A 13,590-nucleotide genomic window follows, 5' to 3' on the forward strand; every position below is an offset into this window, starting at 1 on the left:
AAATCGTAAATTAAAAAAAAATACAATTATTTGCAAATCCTTTACAACCTATATTCAATTGAATACACTGCAAAGACAAGATATTTAACGTTGAAACTGGTAGACTTGTTATTTTTTGCGAATATTAGCTCATTTGGAATCTGATGCCTGCAACATGGCACAAGAAAAAAAAACTGACTAGGTTGAGGAATGCTCATCAAACACTTATTTGGAGCATCCCATAGGTGAACAGGCTATATGGGAACAGGTGGGTGCAATGATAGCGGAGAGGATGTGGCAAGGGTCACCACTTTGTGAACAAATGCGTGAGCAAATTGTCAAACAGTTCAAGAACAACATTTCTCAACGAGCTATTGCAAGGAATTTAGGGATTTAACCATCTACCGCCGGTAATATCCTAAAAAGGTTTAGATAATCTGGAGAATCACTGCAAGTCCGAAAACCAACATTTAATGCCCGTGACCTTCAATCCCTGAGGCGGTACTGCATCAAAAACAGACATTGGTGTGTAAAGGATATCACCACATGGGCTCAGGAACACTTTAGAAAAACACTGTCAATAACTAAAGTTTGTCGCTACATATGTAAGTGCAAGTTAAAACTCTACTATGCAAAGCCAAAGCCGTTTATCAACAACACCCAGAAACGCCGCTGGCTTCGCTGGGCCAGAGCTCATCTAAGATGGACTGATGCAAAGTAGAAAAGTCTTCTGTGGTCTGACAAGTCCACATTTAACATTGTTTTTGGAAACTGTGACTCTCGTGTCCTCCGGACCAAAGCGGTAAAGTACCATCCGGACTGTTACAGGTGCAAATTTAAAAAGCCAGCATCTGTGATGGTATGGGGGTGTATAAGTGCCCAAAGTATGGGTAACGTACACATCTCTGAAGGCACTATCAATGCTGGAAGGTAAATACAGGTTTTAGAGCAACAAATGTACCATCCGGACTGTTACAGGTGCAAATTTAAAAAGCCAGTATCTGTGATGGTATGGGGGTGTATAAGTGCCCAAAGTATGGGTAACGTACACATCTGTGAAGGCACTATCAATGCTGGAAGGTAAATACAGGTTTTAGAGCAACAAATGTTGCCATCCAAGCAACTTCTCTTTCATGGCTGCACTTACTTATTTCAGCAGGACAATGCCAAGCCACATTCTGCCTGTTACAACAGCATGGCTTTGTAGTAAAAGAGTGCGGGTACTAGACTGACCTGCCTGTAGTCCAGACCTGTCTCCCATTGAACATTTTTAGTGCATTATGAAGTATCAAATACCGACAACGGAGACCCCGGACTGTTGAACAACTTCGGCTGTACATCAAAAAGGACTGGGAAAGAATTCCACCAGAAAAGCTGCAAAAATTGATCTCTTCAGTTCCCAAACATTTACTGAGTGTTGTTTAAAGGAAAGGCCATGTAACACAGTGGTAAAAATGCCCTGTGCCAACTTTTTTACAATGTGCTGCAGCCATTAAATTCTAAGTTAATGATTACTTGAAAAAAAAAATGTTTCTTAGTTCGAACATTAAAAATCTTATTTTTGCAGTCTTTTCAATTGATATATATATATATATATATATATATATAAGTTGAAAAGGATTTGCAAATCATTATATTCTGTTTTTATTTACGATTTACACAACGTGCTAACTTCACTGGTTTTAGGTTTTTATAGTGTAAATAACGAATGTATTTGTACATACACATTTGAGGTCCCCTCCAAGGTTTTTCATAGTCATCATTGTCACTGGCGTCCCACTGGGTGTGAATTCTCCTTGCCCACTGGGTGTGAGTTTTCTTTGCCCTTATGTGGGTTCTTCCGAGGATGTCGTAGTCGTAGTGTTTTGTACAGTCCTTTGAGACATTTGTGATTTAGGGCTATATAAATAAACATTGATTGATTGTTTGATTGAAGAGGGTCCACTATCCACTTTAGCTGCCACATGGTAGTTAAGTGCCGAAAATCTTAAAATGTATTGTATGGCAAGTCCAACATTGATGACGGCGTCAGTTGCTATGTAAAGTGCCGTTTTCCATAATTTTCAGCAGACTGCATTGGAAAATTATTAGTAATGGGCATGTACATCAAACAGTGTGATTTGCCTGAATCCATTTTAAAATTTTTTGTTTTGTTTTAATTGATTAAGAATTGTGACGAAAAAAAGAATAGAGATTTCTTAAAAAATCAATTTTTTTAACACCCTAAGTCATTACTGCAACAAGTGGTAAAAAAAAAAAAAAAAGAGTATTACTGCTGTTGGCCCAACAAAGGCCCTGCGGTTGAGAAACACTGTTTCAAATTAAAAAAGAACAAACAAAAAAAATCAGAGCACAGACTTCGGCCAGGCCCTAGCTCCCAGTCGAAAACAAGTCCTGGATTCAGACTGTCATCCGGATCAGCCCCAAATTGTAACCACTCGTTCTTTATCCAATTTTGGACATTTTCTGAAGGTAGATAAAAATCTGCCCACAACTTTTGGAGCCATTCATAGCAGAATGAGAGAAACACGGTGAAGGCTCTTGTCAGTCACCGACTGTCTTTGTCTCTGTGGGTAGAGGCGGGGCCGCTAGCTTAAACACATAGAAGTTGAGGCTCCCAACGTAAATATAAAAAATTATCCAGACAAGCCCAATAATGTAATCACTTGTTTCGTATCTCATTTTGAACATTTCTTGAAAGTTTATGAAAATCCACCCCTATTTTTTTTCTACTTATTTTACTAACTAACAGACAAATCCACGCCAACAATTAGATAAGCTCGTGGTGGAGGAAAAAAAGGGACAAATTACGTTTACTATTCAAAACCGAATGCGAACCATTTCCTACCTTACAATAATTGTTTTTCCTGCAGTTTCTTCCTCTCGCTTGTTTCACGACACGCACACTGAACTACCATGAACTGATTAACGTGGACCCTGACTTAAACAAGTTGAAAAACTTATCCGGGTGTTACCATTTACTGGTCAATTATACGGAATATGAACTGTACTGTGCAATCTACTAATAAAAGTTTCAATCAATCAATCAAACGTTTTGCATGATTGTTTTAATTTCCCGCATTATAAAAGCACATGCAGGGTCTTTTTTCCCCCCCCATTGTGCCGACGAAAATAATCCTGTCAGGCTGTATGATTTGTAGTCGACGGTTGTTGTTGTTCATGGCAATTAAGTAACAAGTGGTAACTTTTCTTCTGAATAAATAACAGGTGAGTCATGCATACCTAAGCTGCCGGCTCAGAAACGGCACAAAAACAATCAATCATAAATCATCATGATTGCATTCCAGTGGAATAAAAATGTCCTGTTCGTCTTTCTGTCATTCATAAAAACAAGTCCCCGCCCCTTGCAGGTAAACCACGTCCCCCAAACGTTGCCAGCTGACCCCCGGCTGCTCCCAAAGCATCGCTGACATGTTCCGCTGTCAGTGGCGTTGACAAGGGAGAACTAAGAAAATAAAAGCTCCTTACAGGGTGACAATCACCAGATAAGAACAAGTCGTCATATTTTTCTTCCACTGTGGAAATATTTGAAGAGGAGGGGGGGGGGGCTGGAATTGGCTTTGCTGAGATCATTACCTGCCTGCTGGCTCAAGCCATCCCGCTTAAAAGTGACGTTAAGCCTTTACACACAGATACACAAACAGGCTTATCATCAGTGTTCACCCATGGCAACACGGGAAGACCTTTCTGTCAGCACAGGAAATCATCCTCGTGCAGGATTTGTGTCAAAAACTTTATTGACAGCATCCAGTGATAAACTCGCACACTTACAGTGCGTACTGTACGTGTAGAAATGTGTCTGACCTATGCAGCAAGCTTTCAAAAAATAAACAATGGCTCAGTCATTTGGCCTGCTTGACACAGCTGGCAGTTTATGCACTGAAAACCCCATCACTTGTCACATTGACATGTCACACCATTACATATATTCACAAACTCCTTCATTCCGCACTCCATCCAGCTGTATAATCACTCGACATACAACAATAGACAATATTTGTCTACTACCTGACCGCTTCTATGTTACCTACCTCTCTTTTTTTATAATGTATACTCTGTATTTAATGCTGGCCTTTTTTTTTTTTTTTTTTTTGCTGCAGCTCTTACATCAATCAATAGAAGTTTATTTATGTAGCCCTAAATCACTAGTGTCTCAAAGGGTTGCACAAGCCACAACAACATCCTCGGCTCAGATCCCACATCAGGGCAAGACAAAAAAGTCAGCCCAATGGGATACAATGAGAAACTTTGGAGGGGACTGCAGATGATTGACTGGTAGGCCACTTCAAGCACTCACCACCAGCTTGCAGCACATTTTTGTTACTCATACAAATAAGTTAGAGCAGGGCAGATTGAGCCCAGTTTATAATTTCTTGTTATACAGTATGCCAGGCAGTTTTTCACTAAAGGAGGACTATGGTATTGTTTACTTTATTACTCTAGTATACTCAGGACTGAAGCTGTGTGCCTTCATTGTTTTTGTAGCCGTTGTTTTGAGGCATGTTTTAAAAAATTGCACTTTGTGAAAGTCAATGTATAGTATTTCCCATAGTTGTAGTGGCTATCAGGATTATCTCAGGGAGAGCATGTCCCAAATTCCAAGCTGCAGTTTTGAGGCAAGTTAAAAAAAATAATGCACTTTGTGACTTCAAAAATAAATATGGCAGTGCCATTATGGCATTTTTTTCTATAACTTGAGTTGATTAATTTTGGAAAACCTTCTCACATTGTTTAATGCATCCAGCAGGGCATCACAAAAAAAATAGGCATAATAATGTATTAATTCCACGACTGCATATATCGGTATTGGTTGATATCAGAATCGGTAATAAAGAAGTGGACAATATCGGAATATCGGATATCAGCAAAAAAGCCATTATTGGACATCTCTACTGTATATATGATAAATAAATATTACATATATGTTATAATTTATATTGTAAAGCTGTATACCATTTGTTTTCGCCCCCTTTTTGTGCCCTTGTGTGCGTTATCCTTTCCATCCTTTTTAACTGAGCTACTGTGTGGAACAATTTCCCTTGAGGATCAATAAAGTTTGTCTAAATTCGTATTAATATGTCGTGCAAAATTCCAAAAGATAGTCATAAATAAGTCAAACTAAAATAAATAAAATGAGAACAGAATCACTGTTTACTTCTGTCAAAGATGTTCTATATAACAGGAGAACGCCACTTTTTTTTAAGACCTTTGGCAAAAATTGCACATCCAAGATCCTCTACATGCCAGGAATGTTTGTCATTTTAAGGACCTGCTGCTAAAAGACAAAAACAATATTCAAACATCCGGACATGACAGGAGTGTTTTGCGGTTTTTAAAAAGGTTAAAGCGTTGTGAAAAAAAGGCGAGTCAAAGTTCTTCTATTTGAAAACAGCCTTATACTGGTTTTGAGGACCAACCGTACGCAAATTATAGCCGAAGATCATTTATTTGTCAATGGGTCTATGCTCTTTTCAAGCACCTACTCTGAAATTGGTAGTCAACGATCCTGCATATGACAAGACTTGTGCTGTTCTCAAAGGCCTACTGAAATGAGATTTTCTCATTTAAACAGGGATAGCAGGTCCATTCTATGTGTCATAGTTGATCATTTTGTGATATTGCCATATTTTTGCTGAAAAGATTTAGTAGAGAACATAGACGATAAAGTTTGCAACTTTTGGTCGCTAATGAAAAAGTCTTGCCTTTACAGGAAGTCGCAGACGATGACGTCACATGTTGATGGCTCCTCACGTCTTCACATTATTTATAATGGGAGCCTCCAGCAGCAAGAGCTATTCGGACCGAGAAAACGACATTTTCCCCATTAATTTGAGCGAGGATGAAAGATTTGTGGATGATGATATTGAAAGCGAAGAACTAGAAAAAATTAATAAATAAAAAATAAAGTTTAAAAAAAAAGGCGATTGCATTGGGACGGATTCAGATGTTTTTAGACACATTTACTAGGATAATTCTGGGAAATCCCTTATCTTTCTATTATGTTGCTAGTGTTTTAGTGAGATTAAATAGTACCTGATAGTCGGAGGGGTGTGTCCACGGGTGTCATGAGGCCAGTCTCTGAGGGAAGTCGACGGAGCAAGCTCAGCTGATCTCCGGTAAGAGGCGACTTTTTACCACCATTTTCTCACCGAAATCTGCCGGTTGACAAGTGGTCGGGAACCATGTTCGCTTGACCGCTCTGATCCATAATAAAGCTTCAACTCCAGGAATTTTAAACAATGAAACAACGTGTGTTTGTGTGGCTAAAGGCTAAAGCTTCGTACCTCCATCCTTCTACTTTGACTTCTCCATTATTAATTGAAAATATTGCAAAAGATTCAGCAACACAGATGTCCAGAATACTGTTTAATTGCGCGATGAAAAGAGACGACTTTTGCAACCCGGGACGTCACGCGCACGCGTCTTCATTCCGCGACGTTTTCAACACGAAACTCCGCGGGAAATTTAAAATTGTAATTTAGTAAACTAAACCGGCCGTATTGGCATTTGTTGCAATGTTAATATTTCATCATTGATATATAAACTATCAGACTGCGTGGTCGGTAGTAGTGGGTTTCAGTAGGCCTTAAAGACATGCTAAAAAAAAAGCTAAGATATTTTATTCGACAGCAGGAATCTGCTGTTTTTAGAGACTTACTGTAAAAAAAAAAAAAAAAAAAAAAAAAAAAAAACACAAAGATTGTCTGTATTACAGACCTACTCAAAGATCTTATATATAAAAGGAGCACTCTACTGTTTTTAAAAGTCCAACAGTACTGTAACAATGCTATAGTCAAAGACTCTCTACAAGAGCCCATTGCTGTTTTAAGGACATAATGTAACAATTCTGAAACATAAATCAATTTGACAGGAAAAATCTACTGTTTTCAAAGACCTGACTGTAAAAAAAAAAAAAGTAAACTCTATATGACAAGAGCTCTCATGTCTTTTTAAGGACCTACTGTAAAAACATTTTAAATCATAAATCAAAGTAATTCTATTTGACAAGGACCTTCTTTTGTTTTGAAAGGACCTATTGTAAAAAAAAAAATTAGAAAAGATATTCTATTTGACAGGTGAAATCTGCTGTTTTTACAGACCTACTTAAAAAAAAAAAAACACACCAATCAAAGGTTTTCTAAGGCTGTGTCGACACTAAGCCGGTTAAACCCATCCATCCATCCATCCATCCATCTTCTTCCGCTTATCCGAGGCCGGGTCGCGGGGGCAACAGCCTAAGCAGGGAAACCCAGACTTCCCTCTCCCCAGCCACTTCGTCTAGCTCTTCCCGGGGGATCCCGAGGCGTTCCCAGGCCAGCTGGGAGACATAGTCTTCCCAACGTGTCCTGGGTCTTCCCCGTGGCCTCCTACCGGTTGGACGTGCCCTAAACACCTCCCTAGGGAGGCGTTCGGGTGGCATCCTGACTAGATGCCCGAACCACCTCATCTGGCTCCTCTCGATGTGAAGGAGCAGCGGCTTTACTTTGAGTTCCTCCCGGATGGCAGAGCTTCTCACCCTATCTCTAAGGGAGAGCCCCGCCACACGGCGGAGGAAACTCATTTCGGCCGCTTGTACCCGTGATCTTATCCTTTCGGTCATGACCCAAAGCTCATGACCATAGGTGAGGATGGGAACGTAGATCGACCGGTAAATTGAGAGCTTTGCCTTCCGGCTCAGCTCCTTCTTCACCACAACGGATCGGTACAACGTCCGCATTACTGAAGACGCCGCACCGATCCGCCTGTCGGTTAAACCCTTAAACAAATAATTATTTAGCCTAAGCCACATTTTAGCAACACTAAACAATCGTTTATAGTCCCTCTCCTCGTAAAAAAATGTTGCACGGGTAAGTGCGTCTATTTCTAGAATCTCTGGCTCTTAGCTCTGTATGGACTCTTTGATCGTTTACAAACTGAGTTGGGAGAAGAAGTGACACCAGAAAGGCCGCGCCCCATGCAGGAAGTGACGTCGGAAAGAACACGCCACAGCCAGCAACATAATAAAGCGGTTTCGTAACTCGAAGCTAACAACTGGAAATATGGAGGCAAGTCATCCAGACATGCCCATGTCTCTCCTTCCGTCTGTACAGACGCTTGAGAAAAAAAAAAAATAATCACACCTGAATACCTTAAGAGAAAGCGATTGCAGCTATTTGGGATACAACACATCTCAGACGGCAAAAGAACGTTCCAATGTCGAGGTCACCTGTGATTCTATTTACCGAAAAACTGTCCATTTGTCAAAGGAGAGTCAACGAGAATGTGGGCTCCCATGGATGTGATCAAAAAGATATCGTGTGCTTGCATTATCTGGCTGTCAAGGGAAGACTACGGAAAACGGCGAAAGCTTTTAAACTGGCAAAGCAGACTGTCTCAGTTATTATCCGCCATGTATGAAGGTGAAGGCAAAAGAGTGAGGAGCGCCCTGACCAGATATCTCGATCCCTAGTTTGATTGATGTAAAATGTTCTGTCATGTTGTGTAATTTCACTTGTTTATTAAAGATTTGATTGATTTATGATGGCTCAGGTGTGATTCACTACAATAGGGCCCCACAGCACACTGTATTCCAGTTAATTGAAGTACCACAACACTGGATATTGTTCAGATAAGTTACATTCAAGAACTTGCATACAAAGCAACACTGGAGGTGACTATGGCCATGTCTACACTAAGTCATTTAACCCCTCGAATAATTATTTAGCCTAAATCCCCGTTTCAGCCACATTAAACCAGCATTTAAGGTCCCCCTCCTCTGACAAATTTTTACACGGGTAAGTGCGCTGTGTATTTCTTGAATCTCCGGCACTTAGCTTTGTATGGAGTCTTTGATCGTTTACAAACTGAGTTCGGAGAGGAAGTGACGCCAGAAAGACCGCGCCCCACACGGGATTTGACTTCAGAAAGAACAAGCCACAGCGTGTTGGAATTTTTCCAAATCGGTCGAAAAAAGTTTAAGTAGTAAAATGTTTAATTGAGAAATGGTATTAAGTATTTCCTGGAATTTCGGTAAACAAGGGAATGTTCCCAGTTCAAAAACAACTTAGCTTTATGTCTTGATTAGGAGAAATGATTTGTCAGGTGGAAGTGCGTTGAAAAATGCAGAAGGAGTAGTCGACAGAAAAAAGTGGGGAAAAAGTGTTTGCAAAATACGGGAATTCCGGGAATTCCTGGAATTTCTTTAAACTTGAAAAAATGATAGTTTGAATGTGGAGGATGAGTTGACGTGTTGAAGGTGCAAAGAGTTCAATTAGTTGAAAAATTTGTAAAATGGTGGAAGTTTGAAAAATGGACAATTTCTTCTGAATGGGGATAATGTCCCGAAAAAACTTGGAAATCTGGGAATTTTCTGAAGGGAAAGCCCACGATTCCCGAATAGGCTGAACAGTTTGAAGTTGGAACGGTTTGAATTGGTGAATTAATCGAATGCTTTAGAGCAGGGGTCACCAACGCGGTGCCCGCGGGCACCAGGTAGCCCGTAAGGACCAGATGAGTAGCCCGCTGGCCTGTTCTAAAAATAGCTCAAATAGCAGCACTTACCAGTGAGCTGCCTTTATTTTTAAAATGTTATTTATTTACTAGCAAGCTGGTCTCGCTTTGCTCGACATTTTTATTTCTAAGAGAGACAAAACTCAAATAGAATTTGAAAATCCAAGAAAATATTTTAAAGACTTAGTCTTCACTTGTTTAAATAAATTCATTTATGTTTATACTTTGCTTCTAAAAACTTTTATAAAGACAATTTTAGAGAAAAAGTACAGCCTTAAAAATAATTTTAGGATTTTTAAACACATATACCTCTTTACCTTTTAAATTCCTTCCTCTTCTTCCCTGACAATTTAAATCAATGTTCAAGTACATTTATTTATTTTTTATTGTAAAGAAAAATAAAAACATTTTTATTTAATTCTTCATTTTAGTTTCTGTTTGTTCGAAGAAGAATATTTGTGAAATATTTCTTCAAACTTATTATGATTAAAATTAAAAAAAATATTGTGGCAAATCTAGAAAATCTTTAGAATCAAATTCAAATCTTATTTCAAAGTCTTTTGAATTTATTTTAAAATTTTTGTTCAAAATCTAGAAGAAATAAATATTTGTCTTTGTTAGAAATACAGCTTCGTCCAATTTGTTATATATTCGAACAAAATGCAGATTGGATTTTAGCCTGTTTAAAACATGTCATCAAAATTCTAAAATTTATCTTAATCAGCAAAAAATACTAATGATGTTCCATTAATTATTTTTAAAAAATTTTCAGCTACTTTTTCTCTTCTTTTTTTCTGTTGAATTTTGAATTTTAAAGAGTCGAAATTTTTGTTTCAAAATTTAATGTTAATTTTTTTCCTGTTTTCTCCTCTTTTAAACCGTTCAATTGTGTTTTTTTCATCATTTATTCTCTACAAAAAAAATTCAGTCAAAGGAAAAAAAATGTACAACGGTATGACAGACAGAAATACGAATTTTTTTTGTATTTATATATTTATTTATTAAAGGTAAATTGAGCAAATTGGCTATTTCTGGCAATTTATTTAAGTGTGTATCAAACTGGTAGCCAAGAAGTAGCTCTTGGTTTCAAAAAGGTTGGTGACCCCTGCTTTAGAGCATTCACACAAATAAATTTAAAAAAAAAAATAATAATCCAAGATCTTCTATGAGAGGAGCACTCTTCTGTTTTTGAAGGACCATACTGTAAATGCTAGTCAACAATCTTCTTTTCGTCAAAAACCTGTGGCTATTTTTAAGGACCGACTGTAAAAAAAATAAAAAAATGTAATAAAATCCTCTAAATCAGTGGTCGCCAACCATTTTTACACCACGGACCGTTTTAATGTAGGTATTGTTTCCAGGGACCGGCTTTCCACTTGTGCCAGATAAATATATGAAAAATAAGTGCATGAAAAATTAACTTACTAGAACGCTGAATTAGTGAGAGCCCGAAGCTTTTTTCTTTGCAATGATGGAAATCAGCCTTTGGCTACAATCTGTCACATTTATATTTTATATGTTCATTAATGTGCATTGTATCATTTCACAAAGTTATAACAAACATAACAAATGGCAACTTCCTATGAGGGGTTTTATTGTACATCTATAACAAAAAAAGCTTATTAGTGTGTCTAGTGGGATAGGCGAAAGTTAAGCGATAGGCGTTTATAAATTATTTAATGTTTCTCTGCAGCCCGGTAGCCAATGCGTCACGGACCCGTACCGGTCCCCGGACTAGTGGTTGGGGACCACTGCTCTAAATGACAGGAGCACGCTGCGGTTTTTAGGGTCAAACAGTAAATAGTGTGTCAAAGATCTCTTATATGAGAGGAGTGAGTGCTTGTCTTTAAACATCCCACAGCAATGTTATCCCATTGGGTTGAGTTTTGTTCTTGCCCTGATGTGGGATCTGAGCTGAGGACGTCGTTGTGGCTTGTGCAGCCCTTTGAGACACTTGTGATTTAGGGCTATATAAGTAAACATTGATTGATTGATTGATTGATTGATTGATTGATACAGCATAGCAAAAATAATCCTGGTCAAAGATATTCTATTAATCAGGAATAACGTGCAGTTTTTAGGACCTAGTCAAAGATCATATGTGACTGCAGATATTATCGGCTGATAAAAATGTAATATCGGAAATTATCGGTATCGGTTTCAAAATTGTCCGTATCAGTTTCAAAAAGTAAAATGTATGACTTTTTAAAATGCCGCTGTGTACATGGATCCTGGGAGGAATACAGAGCCCCAATAAACCTTAAATCACTGCCTTAGTCTGCTGGTCCTAACTCATAATATCTACAGCTTTTCACACAAGTGAATGCAAAGCATACTTGCTCAAAAGCCATACAGGTCACACTGGGGTTGGCCGTATAAACAACTTTAACACTGTTGCAAATATGCACCACACTGTGAACCCACACCAAACAAGAATAACAAACACATTTTGGAAGAACATCCGCACCGTAACACAACATAAACACAACAGAACATATACCCAGAACCCCTTGCAGCACTAACTCTTCCGGGACACTACAATATACACGCCCCCCCCCCCCCACATCAACCTCCTCATGCTCTCCCAAATTCCAAGCTGCTGTTTTGAGGCATTTAAAAAAAATTATGCACTTTGGGACTTCAATAATAAATATGGCAGTGCCATGCTGGAACTTTTTTCCATAACTTATGTTGATTTATTTTGGAAAACCTTGTTACATTGTTAAATGCATCCAGCGGGGAATCACAACAAAATTAGGCATAATAATGTGTTAATTCCACGACTGTATGTATCGGTATCGTTTGATATTGGTATCAATGATTAAGAGTTGGACAATATCGGAATATTGGCAATAAAGCCATTATTTGACATCTTTATATGTGACAAAACCGCTTTGCTGTGAACAAAGTCCTACTGCAAAAAAAGTCAAAGATCCTAGAAATCAGTGGTCCCCAACCTTTTTGTAGCTGCGGACCGGTCAATGCTTGATAATGTGTCCTGCGGCCTGGCCGGGGAGGGTGGGATTTTTTTTTTTTTTTTTTGTCATGAAAAAGGGAGCTGTTTTGGGTTCGTGCACTAATTGTAAGTGTAGCTTGTGTTTTTTATGTTGATTTAATAAAAAAATTATTAAAAATTATTCCGCGGCCTAGTACCAACCGGTGGTTGGGAACCATTGCTATAAATGACAGCAGTGGTCTACTGTTTTTAACACCTCATGTCAAAAAGTGCTCTTCTGACTTAAATACTGCAAAGATTTAAGCAGAAAGGCAGGTTAAATTGTGCAGTGATGCCTGAAACGTGCTGAGGGGAAGCATGTTGTGATCAAATGTGATGGAACAAATTGAATTAACGCTTCAATATTCATGCTCAATGATATAATGCAACACAAAAGACATAATAATAATAAGGCCGTGAACACAATGCATACATGGAAACAAATGAAAGTGGCGCAAACAAATTAAGATTGATACAAATCATTGATTAAAAGAGTATAATAATACAAAAAAATATGTAGATATAAAGACTTACCAGTAATAGAGTCTTCATTGTTTTGTCTTTATCCGTGCATATTAAAGATAATTGATTTAATGTGTTCTTTCACTCTTGTCCAGTAATCATTTGAGTGTTACCACATGGCTGATGTACTTCCTGCTTCCTGTTTGTACAGGAAGTAGACACAATGGGCAACATGAAGGCCCAAACAAACAATTAAGAGTGAACATTGTTGGAGGCCATGTATGGTCCACGTTTACTATCACAACAGATGAGGTAATATATGAAGTTATTTCTCATTTTACAAACATCCAAATCAGAAGGCAGCCATGTTTTCTTACTCTGCGGGTAATGAGCACCGGCGCCACTTACAGGACGAGAATGGAACAACAAGGTTTCAAACCTTGACTTCCTCACGACCTCCTCATTAAACCCTGCAAATATTGACTTCCTAACCTTTGAAGACCTGTGTTCATTTGTATGCATTCAGTAGAGAGGTATGGCAGGTTGATTTACAGGCAGGAGTGGAAAGCAAGTGTCATTTTCAGACAGACGTGTGCAATCAAAGCAGACAGAGAGGCGGGAAGCACCGCTATTAGCTCCCTAAA

The 13,590-nt window shown here is 38.5% G+C and overlaps 1 long non-coding RNA gene across 1 annotated transcript in view; it reads right to left on the reverse strand.

Moving 5' to 3' along the window:
- Window positions 1-13,158, reverse strand: part of LOC133537594 (uncharacterized) — a 247,693-nt gene extending 234,535 nt beyond the window's left edge. The window contains exon 1 of the long non-coding RNA XR_009802736.1: window positions 13,019-13,158. This is a non-coding gene — a long non-coding RNA (uncharacterized LOC133537594). The remainder of the gene's footprint in view (window positions 1-13,018) is intronic.
- Window positions 13,159-13,590: the final 432 nt, after the last annotated feature.

This window comes from Nerophis ophidion, linkage group LG18 (assembly GCF_033978795.1).
Source record: "Nerophis ophidion isolate RoL-2023_Sa linkage group LG18, RoL_Noph_v1.0, whole genome shotgun sequence".
Lineage (NCBI taxonomy): Eukaryota > Metazoa > Chordata > Actinopteri > Syngnathiformes > Syngnathidae > Nerophis > Nerophis ophidion.